The following is a 15,245-nucleotide window of genomic DNA, read 5'->3' on the forward strand; positions in this document are numbered from 1 at the left end:
CCTTCTCCTCCTTATGGAGAGCTCATTCATTCATTCTTTCTCTCACTCATTTGTTCATTCCCTAATTAATCACTGGGCACCTACTTTGTGCCTGGCGTGTCCTCATGGGGAGGGATACAGAGGGCAGGAATCTTGTCTGTCTCGCTCATCTCTGTATTTTTTGTAACTTGGAATTCATGTATTTTTTAAAACCAAAAGTTTATTGATATGTGAAAATTTAGTGTATTTTTTCATGTATATAGCAGGCTGCTCGAAATGTTTTTTTTTTTTTTTTAAGATTTTATTTTATTTATTCATAGAGAGAGAGAGGCAGAGACACAGGCAGAGGGAGAAGCAGGCTCCACGCAGGGAGCCCGACGTGGGACTCGATCCCGGGTCTCCAGGATCACACCCTGGGCTGCAGGTGGCGCTACACTGCTGCGCCACCCGGGCTGCCCTCAAAATGTTTGTTGAGTGAATAGATGAATATCTGAAAAGGATACCACTGACCCCATGATGGATAAGACCTATACTTCTACACTCCACCCCAGGCCCTGGCAGTGAGGTTAGCTTTTGTGTTTCACCAAGACAGGCCCCAGGTCAGTGGGCCCAGTGACACCCTCACCGAAAATGCCAGCACATTAGGGCTGTAGGGTGACTTTAGGGGACTCTGAGCACATTTGTCTTCATGGGCCCCTTTGTCCAAAGGAAAAAAAAACATATTTTACAGTGGCATTTTTCTGATTTTCAAAGAAATGAACATGAAAACATTTTGGTGAGCCCGTGAGAGGATCGTGAGTCCTTGCCTGTGTCCCTCTGAGCCCTGACAGAGGTCCCGGTCTCCGTGAGTGGAGCCTGAGCCCCGCTCCCACCGCTTGCCAGCTGGGAGGTTTGGGGGCCATCCCTGCGGTATCTTCATCTATAAACTGAGGTGGATGAAGGCATCACCATAAGGGGGAAAATCTTTTTTGGTTGGGGTATCTGGAGAGCATCTTCGGGTGGAGCGTGCTGCAGGAGTAATGCCTTGTCTCACAAGGTGCAGGGTGAGCTGGAGCTAAAGACAGATGGGGCCCCTGCCCAGAAATTTGGGGGGCGTGGGTCAAGAGCAGAAATGTCAAGGGGAGACTGACGAGGAGGCTTCTCTCCTTCATCTCCGTGGGACCTCTTCGGTGATGTTTCCATTTCTCTATAAAGCTTTCTGAGAGTTGAGTCTGTCTTGGGGACCTGGGAGGTGCTGAGTTCTGCTCCCGGGTGGGGCTGGGTCTGGAGCACAAGCAGCGGCCCCACGCATCGGTGCCTGAAGGCTCTCAATAAACAAAGCTGCCAAAGCCCACTGCCTGCCTCGATTGTACCATATGTACCATGATTGGTAAACTGACTATTGATTATCTAGGGCAGTGAGTGGTTCTCAACTGGGAGTGATTCTGTACCTCCTCCTCCTCCTCCTCCTCCGGGGCACAGTGGACAATGCCTGGAGACAATTTTGGTTGTCACAACTGCTGGCGCAAGGGTGCTACTGGCACCTAGTGGGTAGAGGCTGGGGTGCAGCTCAACATCCTGCAGTGCACAGGAGGGACCCCAAGCAGGGAGGAGCTGGCTCAGAGTGTCCTTAGTTACCAGGCCTGAGAAGCCGTGATATAGCGCCGTTCCTCTAAGGGGAGCCCAGCATAAAAAATCAGGAGCAATCTTCACTGTGCACTGTGAGGTCGGCCAACTGTATTATTATTGAAATAACAACAACAACACCAACAACAACACAGTCTACTTATGAATTCCTTCCTCTCCACTGCCTGGCCTGAACTAGCATCTAAGTTCACCATATAACCCGCTGAAGAAGTTGTGTTTATTCCCAGGGCCAAGAAGCAAATGGGAGTTCTCCACGCACAGTAACCTAACCCGTTAGGCCGCGGGCGGTTCCGTCCAGAGGTGGGCCAGCGGCGCCCTCTGCTGCAGAGGCTTGTAACGGCCACTTCATGCGGGGATCAAGAAACACTTGATGCCAGTCGTTTTTTTTTTTTTTTTTTGAAAAAAGATTTTATTTATTCATGAAGGACACAGAGGCAGAGACACAGGCAGAGGGAGAAGCAGGCTTCCCGCAGGGAGCCCGACGCGGGACTCGATCCCAGGGCCTCCAGGATCACGACCTGGGCCGAAGGGAGATGCTCCACCCCTGGGCCACCAGGAGACCCGATGCCAGTCATCCTAAATGAACTGTGTTTGGACCCACTGACCTGTTATTGAGCTTGTGATTGCCTACTAGGGTGGGACTTATGTTGGTTTATAGGATCAATTCCTTTCTTATATAGTACCCAAGTGTTCAGACATCATTTTTAAAAAGATTTTATTTATTTGTTCATGAGAGAGAGAGATAGAGAGAGGCAGAGACACAGGCAGAGGGAGAAGCAGACTTCCCGCAGGGAGCCCGATGCGGGACTTGACCCCGGGGCCTCCAGGATCAGGCCCTGAGCTGAAGGCAGATGCTCAACCGCTGAGCCACCCAGGCGTCCCATAGACATCATTTGATAATGATTAAATATTCCTCATCCTTCTGTATAAGCACAGAATTAAATTCATGAAACAGTATCAGAGCTGAATGGTACAAACAACAGAAGCAGATCCAACAGAAGAGATCCTAGGGTGCTCTTTTTAAGCTTTTGACTACTTAAAAATCATAGAAAACTTGGTAAAAGTATACAAAATACAGAAAAGCAAAAGGAAGAAGAAAAATTTTGGCAGTCCCACTTCCAGAAAAAAAAATTTACGTTTTGGGGTATTTTTTTCTAGTTCTTTTTCTAGGAACATAACGACTTTTTATTTTTTAAGATTTATTTATTGATTTATTGAGAGAGAGAGAGAGACAGAAAGGCAGGCAGGCAGAGAGGCAGAGACACAGGCAGAGGGAGAAGCAGGCTCCATGCAGGAAGCCCAATATGGGACTCGATCCCGGGTCTCCAGGATCAGGCCCTGGGCTACAGGTGGTGCTAAACCACTGAGCCACCCGGGCTGCCCACGTAACGACTTTTTAAAAACTTGTTTTTATTGTTTGTTTTGACTAGTTGTTATATGCTATAGATAAAAAAAAATCTGTGACCTTTTTTCCTTCTAAATACATCATACCTGTTTTCCATGTTATTATGAGCATATTTTGCTCCTGGGCTGGGGCGGGGGATGTGCAGATATGTCACCTAGAAACGTGCAGATACGTCACCTAGAAACGATCCCGTTTCTGGGGAAGGCCGTGCTGCCCTGGCTTCTGCCTTTGCGCGCCCCCCCCCCCCCCCCCCCCCGCCCCGAGGGATTGCCTCAGCTACAAGAAGTCACCTGAGCCAGGTCTGTATCTTCCCAGCACAGCCCACATCCAGGGCCCAGCAGAGACAGGTGCGAGGGTCCTGCCATTTGGGCCCAATGGGGAAGAAGTCTGGAGGCTGTTTCTGCTCCAGGAGGTCGGCTGCCCCTGGACTTGCGCCTCTGCCCGGCCCTGCTTGCCCCTCTGGTCTCCCACGGCTGTTCCTCTGAGGGCACCTGCTGAATACGCCCTGCACACGAAATTCCCTCTCATGCTCTGCCTCCCACGCAGCAGATCCTGTGTCCTCGTGACTATTCTAATTTTTTGAATGTGGTGCCATGTGCATGTGTTCAAACAAACACGTGAACGGTACTAAAGGGGCATCGGGTGCAAAACTAAGTCCCCCTCCCACCCTGACCCCCCAGCACATGTTCTCCCCAGACGCAAAGACCATTGTCCATTTTGAGGGTATATTTCCAGGGCTGGGTTGTCCAGCTACTGTGCGTTAATGTGATGGTGAATGATGCGCGTCCACTTGACTGGACCCCAGGATGCCCACGTAGCTGGTTAAACATGAATTCTGGAGTGTGTTTTAGGAAGATGTTAGCTGGGGATCCCTGGGTGGCTCAGTGGTTTGGTGCCTGCCTTCAGCCCAGGGCGTGATCCTGGAGTCCTGGGATCAAGTCCCACATCGGGCTCCCTGCATGGAGCCTGCTTCTCCCTCTGCCTGTGTCTCTGACTCACTCTCTCTCTTTGTGTGTCTCTCATGAATAAATAAATAAAATCTTTTTTTTTTAAAAAAAAAAAAAGGAAGATGTTAGCATTTGCATTGGTAGACTGAGTAAAGTGGACCGAGTGGGACTCATCCCATCAGAGGTACAAATGCTGGAGGAAGGGAAGATTCACGCACCCCCTGCCTGCCTGACCTGGGACATCAGTCTCCTCCTGCCCCTAGAGCTCCTGGTTCTCTGGCCTTCAGACGTGGCTCTCAGCCCTTGAACCAGGCCTTTAGCGCTAGCTCTGCAGGCCTTCAGTTCTGCAGAGGGTGGGACCACTCAGGCTCCGTATGTGCATGAGCCAATGCCTCAGAATCAATCTCTTTCTAGAGATCTCTGTCTCTCTGTCCACCCAACGGTCCTATCTGTTCTGGTTCCCCAAGAATCCCTATACAGCTGCATAAAGGAAAAAAACACCCCTTTTTATTTTGAAATAATTCTAGATTTACTGGAGAGTTTCCAGGATAGTGTATCTTCTTCCAGCACCTTCTCTAATGTTACCATCTTATCCCCCTTTTCCACCGCAACTGGGGAATGAACGGTGGTATGTACTGTTACCCCAACTACAGACTGAAGTCAGATCTCACCAGTTCTCGACTCCTGTTCTTTTCCTGGGTGATGTGGGATCTGCATTGCATTGAGCAGATCGCTTTGTGGCTTTATGATACCCCTGCCAGCAGGTGCCTTGAAATCACCACACTGTATTGCACTCAAACTGATTCTGCTTTTGTTTTTTGTTGTTGTTGTTGTTGTTGTTGTTGTTGTTGTTTTTAATGCTAATATAATTAACACCTTGGCTCACAGTTCTTCATAAAGCTTTTTCTCTCTTTCTGGTTCTTTCCTGAGGGTCCAGGGTATGGCCATTTTTTAAGGGTGTTGACTCACGTCACCAACTTTCTCTTACCTTTGCGCTGCCCTTTGGTCAGCCGTGATGACCTGGACAGGTCCACGCTCGCTGTTCTAATTCCCTCCTTCGGGTCTCAGGACAGCTTTCCACAGGTCGGGTATGTCTGATGTCAGACACAGAGCTTTCAGTGGATCTCCTGGACACATCCTTCTGGAGGCTTCTATTTTCCTTCTGTTGGGGCTGGTTCCTCTCCAGGCTTCCTGCCCAGCTGTCACGCTGGGTTAGTGTCTTAGCCTGGGTTTCCCACAGAAAGCACAGCCCAAGCCCCAGGTAGACAAGCAGGTGGTTTACTTTGAAAGGTGATCCCAGGGCACTGGAGTGGGGGAGTGAAACAGGAGGGAAGGTAGATGAGGTGCGCTGTTGAGAGATAATAGAAAGCATGTATGCTAGTCTCTGCCCTGGTTCCTGGCGCAGAGCTCCTGAGACTCTTGTAATTTCCTGATAAGAGCATTAAGAGCATCTTTTGTTCTAATATTTGGTCGTAGGCCCTGGTTCCTGACACAGAGCCCCTAAATCCCCTGGAATTTCCTGGATGGTAGCAGTGTCTTTTGTTCTAATGAGACCACTCTGGGGTTCACTTCAAAATAGTATGGGGCAAAAAAAAATAACAAAATAGTCTGGGGCTAAAATAAAATAAAATAATAAAATAAAATAAAATAAAATAAAATAAATAAAAATAGGGGGATCCCTGGGTGGCGCAGCGGTTTGGCACCTGCCTTTGGCCCAGGGCGCGATCCTGGAGACCCGGGATCAAATCCCACGTCGGGCTCCCGGCGCATGGAGCCTGCTTCTCCTTCTGCCTGTGTCTCTGCCTCTCTCTCTCTCTCTGTGACTATCATAAATAAATAAAAAAAAAATATTTTAAAAAATGTCACTATTTAAAAAAAATAATAAAATAAAATAAAAATAGTCTGGGGATGGGAGGAGTGGGGTTTGGGCAGATGCTGTAAGACTGGCCATGATAATTAATGCATTCTCCATTGATAATTATTATAAAGCTGGGAGGTTTTTTTTTTGGATTTTATTTATTTGAGAGAGAATAAGTAACAGAGCAAGAAAGAGCAGGGGTGGAAGGAGGAATAGAGGGAGAGAGAGAAGCAGACTCCCTGTCGAGCATGGAGCTCAATACAGGACTCGATCTCAGGACCCCGAGATGACCTGAGCCAAAGGCAGATGCTTCTCCGACTGAGCCACCCAGGCACCCCTAAAGCTGGGTATTAATTGTCAAAGCTGAGGACATGGTAGTGGATTACACTTTCTCTCAACTTTTCCATGTGTTTGAAATTGTTCATAATTAAAAGCGTAGGGCAGCCCGGGTGGCTCAGCGGTTTAGTGCCGCCTTCAGCCCAGGGCCTGACCCTGGGGACCCGGGATCGAGTCTCACATCGGGCTCCCCGCATGGAGCCTGCTTCTCCCTCTGCCTGTGTCTCTGCCTCTCTCTCTGTCTTTCATGAATAAATAAAAAAAATTTTTAGCCTTTTTTAAAAAAAACGTGCCTTTCCAGGTTAAAGGTGGAGGGAGGCATGTGGAGGTTGACCCTTGCTGATAAAGGATGGGAACTCCAGATGCCTCCCCGTGCCTTCCTGTACCACCAACCGTGCATCAGGGAAATGGGACACCTTCCTTCTACCCCTGCGACCTCCAGACTTTCCCACGGCGAGAACTTGTTGCCTCTAAGAAGTAAAGTCCTGCGATGACTCTGCCAGCAAGCGCTCCATAATTAATTTTAGAAAGAAACAATCAAACCTGAGAAGGAAGGGGCAGCGCGGTGCCAGAGGATGAGCCATCCCACGGGCAAAGCGGAGGAGGCTTTGGTGGGGTCCGCTGGGCCCTGGACTGCTGCAGAGAGGGTGGGCTCCCCTGCAACCTCATGCCCTCCCAGTGACCAGGCCTGAGACTAAGCAAGATCATGGTCAGGAGCATGAGCAGGCCCCTAAAGAGAAGCCGTTGCCAGCAATATTGCTCCAACATTCATCAAAAAGCCAAGAAACGTCAAGGAAGGGACCAGAGAGGCAGCAGCTCATAAATTCTTTCACCAGGGGTCTCTGGTAGGAGCAGTTTGGGGACAACACACCTGCTCTGCCTTCCTCCTGAATGCTGCTCAGGAAGCCTCCAGAGAGCTTAGAGCATTTGTGGGGCTTGGGTGGCTTGGAGGGGAGGTGGACAGGGCGGCCACTCGAGCGCTTGGCCCGAGGATCCTGCTTTTGGAACCGGTCCTGGCGAGGTCTGAGTCTTCTTGGCCACCTAGACTTTATCGTGCAGTGTCACAGTTTGTAAGCTGAGAGCTGAGGTCCCTGCAGGCTTGAAAAGCTGAAGCTTTATTTAATGATCCTATTTGTGCCCCAGTGAGTCAGAATGGGTTTTTTCCTCCCGAATCCTGTAATCCCCTACTGCCTCTGATGTTCATTTAGCAGCCAGCTCTATTGCTTCGTTGTAACCTGTCTCCTGTGGCTCAATCTTGTTTCTACCTTTTTTTTTTTTTAAGATTTTATTTATTTATTCATGAGAGAGAGAGAGAGAGAGAGGCAGAGACACAGGCAGAGGGAGAAGCAGATTCTCTGCAGGGAGCCCGGTGTGGGACTCGATCCCAGGACCTGAGCTGGAGGCAGACGCTCAACCACTGAGCTCCCCCAGGTGCCCCTTGTTTCCACCTTTCTGTTAAGGGGAGGAGGATGTTCCCTGAAGGCTAATGTCAATCTGTCTGTTGACTTAAGTTTGGTCTTTCCCCCAAAGGCAGACCCCAAGTCAAGGACTTAGGGGGCGGTCGTTTACTTGGAAAGTGATCTCAGGAAGCCCAAGTGAGGCTGTGGGACAGGGGAGGGAAGGGCAGGGATGGAGAAAAGCTGATAGAGTTCACATAAGGAACCTTCGGCGCTGTGGGTGATGGGGCTCAAGCCTGCTGGGCCCTGTTGAGAAAAGATAGCACCACACCTCAGCATCGTCCCCTCAGACAACCAGGGTGGGGGCGTTTATCCATGGACTCGCGTCTGCTGCTCCAGGGGTGTCCCCCGAGGCCTTAACTCCCCGCACTCCCCAGTTGGTCTGTGGAAGGCTGAGCAAGCTCCGGGGTGCCAGAGCTCACCCGCAGAGGCACAGAGTGACGGAAGTGCGGGAGGGGGTGTCTTAGCGCTCAAGCTGCTGTAACAAAACACAGACTGGGGGGGAGGACCCTAAAAACAGAAATTTATTTCCTTACAGTTCTGGAGGTCTGAAGTCAGGGTGTTGGCAGGTTGGGTTTCTCCCATGGTCTCCATCCGTGGCTTGCAGACGGCCGCCTTCCTGCTGGGTCCTCGGATGGCACCTACGCTGTGTGCGCACATCGGTGGTGTCTGACTCTTGATTTCAGGCCATGGTCTCAGGGTCCTCAGGTGGACCCCACATCTGGGCTCCATGCTCAGCGGGGAGTCTGCTTGAGATTCTCTCCCTCTCCCTCTGTCCCTACCCTGCCCCCTACCCCCACTCACACACAATACAGCTCTTTTTCTGTCTATTAGGTTCCGGTCCCATCCTTATGACCTCCTAAGCCTTACTATCTCTTTAGAGGCCCTTTCTCCAAGTGCAGTCACACTGGGGAGTAGGGCTTCACATATGAGTTTTGTGGGAGTGGAATTCAGTCCGTAACGGGGGGTCATGGGGATATGGAGTTACGGGTAGGCCATCCACAATGTTGCGACACGTATGTTAATGTAATCCTCCTACCCACTTAGCAGCTATGTGTTATCACCCCTCTCATAACGACGAAGAAACTCAGGCTCAAAGAAGTTGAACGACTAGCCCCACGTCGCACAGCTAGTGAGGAGGGTGAGCTCAGAGGTCACTCAGCTCTGACTCCTGTCCCGTGATGACTCTTGTATTTGAATTTTAACGTGTTCATGATTTATCTTGTCTCCTGGACTCAGTTCCTGGAGGGTCGGAATTGTCTTATACTTAAACAAAACAACAAAACCCATCCCATAGGGCCTAGCATCAGACTTTGCAATTAAGTAGACACTTCATAAATATAGGCATTGGGTGTTTTAAAAATCACCTTTTGGCTGTTTCTTTTGGAAATAGATCCAAGGGTGAGGGGGGTAGAAATCTATACAACTAAAAGGAAGTTAAAACTGTTTTCACGGAAACGTGGAAACCTTTGAAGGACGGGTCACACTGGGGGCCTAACAGGAGGAAGGGCGTGATGGTCCTTGTAGGGTATGGGCCGGGTGAGGGACACAACCAACCAGCCGGGCAACTGTCCGTCCTCCCTCAGGGATGGGGAGAGGTTGCTGATACAGGAACTAAGGGGCCTTGAGATTTCATTGCTAAGAACTAGGCAGGCTGCTATCTGAAGGGACAATTACATGATCAGAGTAGTAACTGTGACGACAGTAACAAACGAGACAATTTGGGCTTAAGGTTCAAATAAGCATATTAACCATTTGGGTAGATTCTATCAAATGCAGATCTATTAGATATCCTCACCCCTTGCCAACCAACCATGTATTTTTTTTAAAGATACTTATTTGTTCATGGGACACAGAGAGAGAGAGAGGCAGAGACACAGGCAGAGGGAGAACCAGGCTCCAGGCAGGGAGCCCGATGCGGGACTCGATCCCAGGACCCGGGGATCATGACCTGAGCTGAAGACAGATGCCCAACCACTGAGCCACCCAGGCATCCCTCAACCATGTATTTTATATGTCCTCTATGTGAAGAGTGTTTTGTCACCAGAAGTGTTAGTGTTTGGAGACCAAAACATGCCTCAGCTCTGCCTTTAAAGAAAGAAAAGAGGCTTTCCAGAACGCCTGGGACTGATTTCATCTAAGTGGAGCAATGTGACTCCTGAAGATTGACCTATATTTACAGAGAGATGCTTACCAGCTTCCCTGGATCTACAAAGAGAACAGTGAATTAACTCATGTTCCTTTTTTTTTTTTTTAAGATTTTATTTATCCATTCATGAGAGAGAGAGAGAGAGGCAGACACAGGCAGAGGGAGAAGCAGGCTCCCTGCAGGGGGCCCGATGCAGAACTCGAATCCAGGACCCCGGGGTCACAACCTGAGCCGAAGGCAGACGCTCAACCACTGAGCCACCCAGGCACCCCTACTCATGTTCTGCTCAGCAATTTCACTTTCCAAGACTGATTGAGAGAAGGTGAACTGCGAATTTTAAAAAGCCCGTCTGCATCATGGAGCCCGTGCCCTGGCCGCCTACCTGGCCCTAGCAGATCTTACTGAAGGCCTGCTCTGTGCTGAGCCGTGTCTGGCCTCCGAGGATTGACAAGCTGAGGAAGCACTGGCTGCTCCTGCAGGAACTCATACCTTCCTTGGGGGGCGGGGAGGGCAAGACACTAGACTATGAATGAAAAAGAAATAACCTAACGTGCTTCCTGCACACTAGAAGTATCTACAACATGATGCAACGCAGCGGTCACCTAACAGCAAGAGTTGGGGCAGGAGGATCACGTGGGCAGTGACCACAAACCCGTGCCCCAGAACTAGACCCGCTGCCTTTCAAAACTCGCTTCCACTGGGGTGCCTGGGGCTCAGCCTGTTAAGTGTCTGACTCTTGATTTCAGGCCATGGTCTCAGGGTCCTCAGATGGGCCTCACATCTTGGCTTCATGCTCAGCGGGGAGTCTGCTTGAGATTCTCTCCCTGTCCCTCTGTCCCTACCCCGCCCCCACCCCCACTCACACACGAATACTGGTGTGCGCTCTTTTTCTCTCTCTTTAAAATAAATTAATTAAAAAAAAAAAGACACTTCCCCGGTACAGGACACATGATACAGAGAGGTCTTTGAAATCCTCAGACTACATTTCCTTAATCAGTCTTAGTGAAGTCGTAACCAAAGATGCATCTTCCTAGCTGTGTGATACGGAGCCAGTCACTTAAGAACTTCGTATTTTGGTTTCTTGACTGTATAGTGGCATTCAGAAGGCCTACTTCATAGAGATTTTGTGAGGATTAACATATTAATATCTGCAAAACGCTGCAAACGGTGCCTGGTGCAGAGCAATCACTACATAAATTTAAGTCTTGTTGGATTCTAAGTCACATTCCTCCCTGACTGATGCATTTTTTTCTTTTTCTAAATTTCTAGAAATTTCTAAAATTGGTAATTATTATCTCTTTTGGTAAGGTAAATAGTGAAAACATAAAAAAGAAAGATTGCTTAAATGCATAAAAAAAAATACACTTGGGGCACCTGGGTGGCTCAGCGGTTGAGCGTCTGCCTTTGGTTCAGGGCATGATCCCAGGTCCCAGGATCGAGTCCCACATCGGCTCCCTGCATGGAGCCTGCTTCTCCCTCTGCCTGTGTCTCTGCCTCTCTCTCTCTGTGTCTTGCATGAATAAATAAAATCTTAAAAAAAAAAAAATACAGGCAGGCTGGTTTCAGAGTCTGTGCTTAAACATTCCTGGGCAGGACAGGATGATCCAAAGGAACTATTGCTCTAAAATCACTAAGGTTATCAGGATTGCCACACTGGGAGCATAGACCTCGTAACACTGGATTTGCCCACAACCCCTTCCCCCGCACCCCATCCCTGTGGAACAGCCATCTCCCCTACACCAGGGAGCTGGAGGGGATAGTGGGGCCATGTCAGCCAACAGACCCTGCCTGCCAGCTTTCCATGGGCCTCTCTTTGGGACCTGAAAAATACACTCTGGGCTCAGAAATATAAAAGAAAAACCCTGGCAAGACTGAAATTTAATATTTTATTAACTGTAACACGTCAAGGCAATAATGTTGAATTTAACTCCTGAGTACTCGATGATTGCCAAGAAATCATAATAATTAATCACATATTTAAAAATGATTTAAAAAGCCAATCATTGGGCTCCTTTCCCTACATAGAAGAATTACATTCAGTGTGGAACATGGGTGTATTCTGAGGTTTCACGTGAGATGGGGTGGGGCATCCGGAGGCACGAGCACCCGGGGCCTCTGAAGGCCCTTCAATCTGCCCACGGGGAGGATGGCACGAGGCTTCTGGAAGAGCTCAAGCCTCACATTCCTGTCCGAGCCAGTAGTGACTGCCCACATCCTCATCGTAAAAGCCGTGCTGGCTCAACTGGATAATACGGATATGGCTGGACAAGGTTGGGTCACTTCCACCCCAGTGCAGGTGTTCATACATTTTAGAACACAGCAGAGTCACTTGGAAACCTTTTTTTTTTTTTTTTTTTTTTAATGCATATTTTTGGGCCTCAGAAATCTGAATTTGTGATTCAGTAGCTCTGGTGAGGAGCTCAGGAATCTGCCTTTGAAGATCCAGGTCACCCATGGGCCACACCTGGAAATGCTACTCTTTAGTGCGGGGCACTTCTCAGAGGAAGGAGAGGAAAGGGGGTGGGTGGGGAAGTGGGTGGCTTGCTGGCTGAATAATGCGCCTAGACAAAATGAAGGTAACTGCCAGATTTGAAAGAGATGTGCCCCGGGCCCAGGCTTTCTCGTAGGGGACACCTCCCAAAGGTGCAGATGTGGCCGCAGAAGCTCGGAGGATCTGTGATGGATTCCTCGGTCTCAAACGTGCTCAGCTGTTTGCGATGGTTGCTGCTTCTCCAGGTGGAACGCTCACCTTCCCCATTTGTAAAAAAGCTTTTCCTTTGAGCAAAAGCCCTGTTTCAAGTTCCGAGGCAAGTTCCCAAATCCCAGTATTGCAGAGCCTGGAATGTCACCACTAAGGACAAGAAGAGTCCACTGGCATCATTTTTACCCTCAAATCTCAACCTTCAAACCCTCAAATCTCTTCATGCCTCCCTGCTCCTAAAAACGTATGTTTTGTGCCAGACTGGCAACTATCCCAATGCTAAACATATTCTGGGTGTACCTGATGTCATTTTTCTATTAAGACCAAGTATCGGGATCCCTGGGTGGCGCAGCGGTTTGGCACCTGCCTTTGGCCCAGGGCACGATCCTGGAGACCCGGGATCGAATCCCACGTCGGGCTCCCGGTGCATGGAGCCTGCTTCTCCCTCTGCCTGTGTCTCTGCCTCTCTCTCTCTCTCTGTGACTACGACTATCATAAATAAATAAAAGAAAATTAAAAAAAAATAAAAAAAAAGACCAAGTATTGTGTTTGTGTTTGTAAAGTAGTAAATCTTGCCTTGAAATCAGAAAAAAAAACCCCACAAAAACCTTAAACCCTCAAATCTCTTCCTGTGCAGGGGTGCAAATTTCTGAAGCTCTCACTCCCATCCCTAGTCTGCATGGAAAATGTACTGTGACCCCCCCCTCCATTTACTTCCCCCCAACTGCCCTTGCCTTTGGTGTGAGATGTTTCCTAGTTCACCCTGAGCCCCTCTCCCTTCTCTGCCAGCCAGTCCCCAACCAGCAATAAGGGTCCAAGCCAGGGCCTCCTGTCCACACTCCCTGCCTCCATCCCACACTGCCCCTAGGGAATACCTGGATTCCCTATGCTGTCCACATACTGTAGCATTCATTCTCCATCTCCCTCATCTTCTCACCTGTGGTGGTTTATGGGGTGTGATGGGGTTTTTAAGATTATTATAAACCAGTAAAAAGAAAAAACTGACCAAAAAAAAAAAAAAAAAAGATGGAGCAGCTGGGCGGTGAAAGGAGTTGTATCACCTGCAACCTGGAAGCAGAAGGCGGCGTTCTTGGTGTTCAGGTCCCTGCTTTCCCCCAATCTCCTGCGGTAAGCAAAACCGTGCCGCCCTTGGCTGTGGCATTTCTTTTTTTTTCCTTTAAGATAATTTATTTGAGAAAGACAGAGTGAGAGAGCACGAGGGGGGCAGTGGAGAGGGAGAAGCAGACACCACCCCCACGCCATGCTGAACCCGATGTGGGCCTCGATCCCGGGACTCCAGGATCATGACCTGAGCTGAAGGCACACACTCAACCGACTGAGCCACCCAGGCGCCCAGGAGGAGGAGTTTCTGATTGGTTCCCCTTGAGCACATGCATGGTCTCCCCAGGCGGGAACAGCAAGCTTTTGGGAGGAATATCGTGTGGTGGTCAGGAGCACAGACTGCGGGGGCCTACAGGTCTGAACCCAGATACAGGCTTGACGGCAGCCCATGCCTTCACTTCTCTGGGTCTCCTACCCAGGGCGGGAGTAAGAGCTAACTCACAGGGCTCCTGGCAGGAATCGGCTCCGTAAATCAGCACTGGTTCCTGGGTGGCCACCACCCCAAATTCACTGGTGTAAAGCTAGTCGGGGGGTTGGCATCACTCCATTTGTTTGCATCCTGCAGGGCTCTAGCCTTTGGGATGGCCTCTCACGCAGAGCGAGCAGGAGGGGTCCCTGGTCCACTGTCACCCCGGCACCTGCCTTGCGGGGCTGCAGTCCGCTGGGCCAAGCTCAGCAAAGCTCCCTGCGAAGTAATTTGTACAGAGGGAAAGACAAATATACTAGACTTTCCAAAAGGAATCATCGTGTGTGGTTATCAGAAAAATTTCATTCGGTGTCTCGATGGAGGGGAGCAGGGATGCAAATGAACCCGGAATTTATATTTGCCTGAGGATGAATTATATGAGGGCGGGGGGCAGATCTTCCTCCTGGATTGTCTTCTCCACAGCCAAGGATTAAGATTTATAGGTGGTCCCTGAGTGCACCTCGGGCTGGGAAGCTGGCCCAGAGCCCCGAGGATTTCACGGTTTCCGGGTACAATGCATGCTTGCACAGAAACGGAGAAGTAACTTTTGATTCTCATTTGCCACACGTGTGTGTGAGAAGGCTTTGTCACTTTCTCACCCTCTGCCGCTCGTGTGTCATCTGTCCAGTAGGCACTTCCACGGCGGGCCGCTGGGGTGGGAAGGTTCAGCAGGAGCCCCACGAGCAGCAGCATCCTGGGGCAGACCGTGGCAGCCCAGGCAGTCCTTCACAGTCTAGTCTAAACTTCAGCCAGCCTGTTATTAGCTTCGTGGTAAAAACTCCACTCGTGGCCGGCCAGTACTCCAATCCGCTGGCCCTCGCTGAGTTCTGTGGCATGGAGCATGTGGTCCGTTCCTTCATCCTGGAAGCTGCCGCGGAGCAGGGAAGTCACTGCCCAGGGCTGGTGTCCCACCAGCCCAGGCTCTCCCACGAGGCTGTGTGGCCAGGGGCAAGTGTGTCTGTGGCTTTTTTCAGGCACACAGTGCTTGGAGCCCTCACTCCACCCAGTGTCAGCTGTTTGACCTAGGACAAAAGTGGGCCTCAGCGACTCATCTGTAAGATGGGGACAATGGTAGCACCTGCTCCACTGAGTCTGCTGAGGATGAAATGAGAATGCACAGAGGGCACCTGGCAGGTGTCTGGTAAATGGTAGCTCTGATGACCTCTGCACACGATGAGCATCTTAGCACAAGCTCTTCC

This window comes from Canis lupus, chromosome 2 (assembly GCF_011100685.1).
Source record: "Canis lupus familiaris isolate Mischka breed German Shepherd chromosome 2, alternate assembly UU_Cfam_GSD_1.0, whole genome shotgun sequence".
NCBI classification, from domain to species: Eukaryota; Metazoa; Chordata; class Mammalia; order Carnivora; family Canidae; genus Canis; species Canis lupus.